Source organism: Diachasma alloeum, unplaced genomic scaffold (assembly GCF_001412515.2).
Source record: "Diachasma alloeum isolate Michigan unplaced genomic scaffold, Dall2.0 Dall_scaffold_00953, whole genome shotgun sequence".
Taxonomy (NCBI): Eukaryota; Metazoa; Arthropoda; class Insecta; order Hymenoptera; family Braconidae; genus Diachasma; species Diachasma alloeum.
The window spans coordinates 93,225-95,818 of NW_021681070.1; positions in this window are offsets into that span (position 1 = coordinate 93,225).

Here is a 2,594-nt window from a genome sequence, read left to right on the forward strand (position 1 = left end):
CCTTCATTTTGGCTGGCCAAATGCAGAAAGCGGTCATTCTTGGATCCCTCCGTCTACTTAGACAGCACGATTCTGGACTGTAGTAGAGCTCACCCTCTGGTTGCAAGGAGCACTACTGTAAGCGATTAGGAAAACTTTGTATCGCTTAGGTTGCTGGGCGGTCTTCGAGGTGAAGTTCCGAGGTGAAGTCCCTCGAGGATCATTCAGCGATCTCATTTACGAGTGTAAAAATAATAATAGTAATAATAATACTAATGATACTGATAACTGACAAAAACAACAAAACAAGTGAAAATCACCGTGTTTGCGCTAAATTTCGGGAAAAGCTCCAATATAGAAAATTTTTGAGAAAATTCGCCGATTCTCTAATCAAAAAACCGATTTTCAAAAACAAAAAATCTAACTCTCGATTCGCAAGTTGAGAGTTGAATTTTTGATTCTCAATCTGCTCTCAACTTTTTTTTAGAGTTGAAAATTGGATTATTTATTCTGAATTATCTCGCAATCTAATCTCCAGGTTTCTGAGAGTTGAAAACTGGATTTTTTTTTGACAATGGGACTTTTGATTCTCAATTATCTCTCAATTTACTATCAGATTTGCATTTTGGAAATTGAATTTTTGATCATCGATTGCCTTTCGATTTACACTCAACTTTCCCACAGAGTTGAGAATTCGTTTTTTTTTTAAATAAGATACAGATAGAGCTGCGAATGCATTACATGACCTGTCTTTCACGGTCATATGACGAGACGTTTTCCACAACTGTCACAATTTCCCCACCCTTCTATGTCCGTCACATTGGTCAAGAAAAAATGACAGTCATTTTTTATCTATACAGATGCGAGCTCATTGTTTTATTATTATGTTTTATGTTTTTATGTTTTATTATTATCAATTTTTCTTAGAATTCATTTTGCATTAGTCTAATGTGCATTTTGAAATCAAAATTACGGTCATTGTCCATCTATCTAGAGATGAAGCTATGTTATTTATGACAGTCACAAATTAGAAATGAGTTTGACCGTCATTATGTATCCATATAGATGGTTTGACAACGATTTGTTTAGAAATTATTTGTGGCGATCATTTGTGGTTACGAAATTCGTGCGTCACATGACCATCATTTTTTGGTCACATGACGCGACCTCAAAAATGACTGTCATTTTGCATCTCCNTGAGTTTGACCGTCATTATGTATCCATATAGATGGTTTGACAACGATTTGTTTAGAAATTATTTGTGGCGATCATTTGTGGTTACGAAATTCGTGCGTCACATGACCATCATTTTTTGGTCACATGACGCGACCTCAAAAATGACTGTCATTTTGCATCTCCAATTCAGAATCATTGAGAATCAACAATGCTATTTTCAAAAACAAAAAAATCAAATTCTCAGTTCTCAAAAACGTGGAAAGTGGAAAGATGAGAGATAGTTGAAAATCAAAAATTCTTTTTTCAAACGCAAATCGGACAATTTTTTCAGTTTTCAGAAAACTGGATAATTTTCGCAAATTCTTTTATAAACTGGAGAATTTTCGCGAAAAAAGGAGAAGTTTGTCGAATTCTCTAGAAAACCGGAGGATTCCCCCGAATTTATTAGAAAATCAATTAATTTCATCGAATTTCCTAGATAACGGTACAATTCTTCCGAACTTATGAGAAAATCGGCGAACTTCATGCAATTTAGTAGAAAATCGGAGAATTACCTTGAATTTTTTTGAATTTTTTAGAAAATCGTAGAATTTCCTAGAACGTTCCCAAACACCCAATAATTTTCTCGATTTTATTTACAAAACTGGAACATTAATTCAAAGTTTTGGGAAAAATGCTGAATTTTCTTGAAAACCGGAGATTTTTCTGGAACGCTCTCAGAAACCCGGCTCTTCCGGACCAAGTTGAGAGTTGGACTCTGGATAATTTCTGGTTTTTGAGATAAAATTCAGAGTTATTTGAAAGTTGGAGTGACGAGGCGTAAAATGCATTTTATGCCAGTCGCCCTCTTTACTATCAACTTTATTATCGGGATTGAAAATTTGATTTTTGAATTTTGATTCTCAAGTATCTCTGAATGAACCCTCAACTTTTTTGAGAGTTGCGAGTTGGATTTTTGATTCTCAATTGTCTCCCAAACTACTCTCAGTGAATTGAGAGTTAATTGAAAATCAAGAATCCAACTCTCAATTTTTTTTAAACCATTGAGAACTAACTGAGAATCAAAAATCCTATTTTCAGTAGTAAAACCACTAGTGCTTCAAAATATCCGATTAATTTTGGAGCACGAGTGGTATTTGACGGATTATTTTTCCACTCGGATTTCGGCCAAGCAGAGGGCAGTGAATAGCACCCTCATCATTAAAACTATCATTATATTTTACTGAAAAGAATTCTTATTATTTCAAATAATTGATTTTTCAGTTTTATAACTATAACATTTTATTATTATTATTATCATTATTATTATTATTATTACAGGTGTATATATACACTACTGTATATCGCCACCGTTCTTCTAACGGCAAATATTATTAAAAACTGTCATTATATTTTACTGAAAAGAATTCTTATTATGTGAAATAATTGGATTTTTCAGT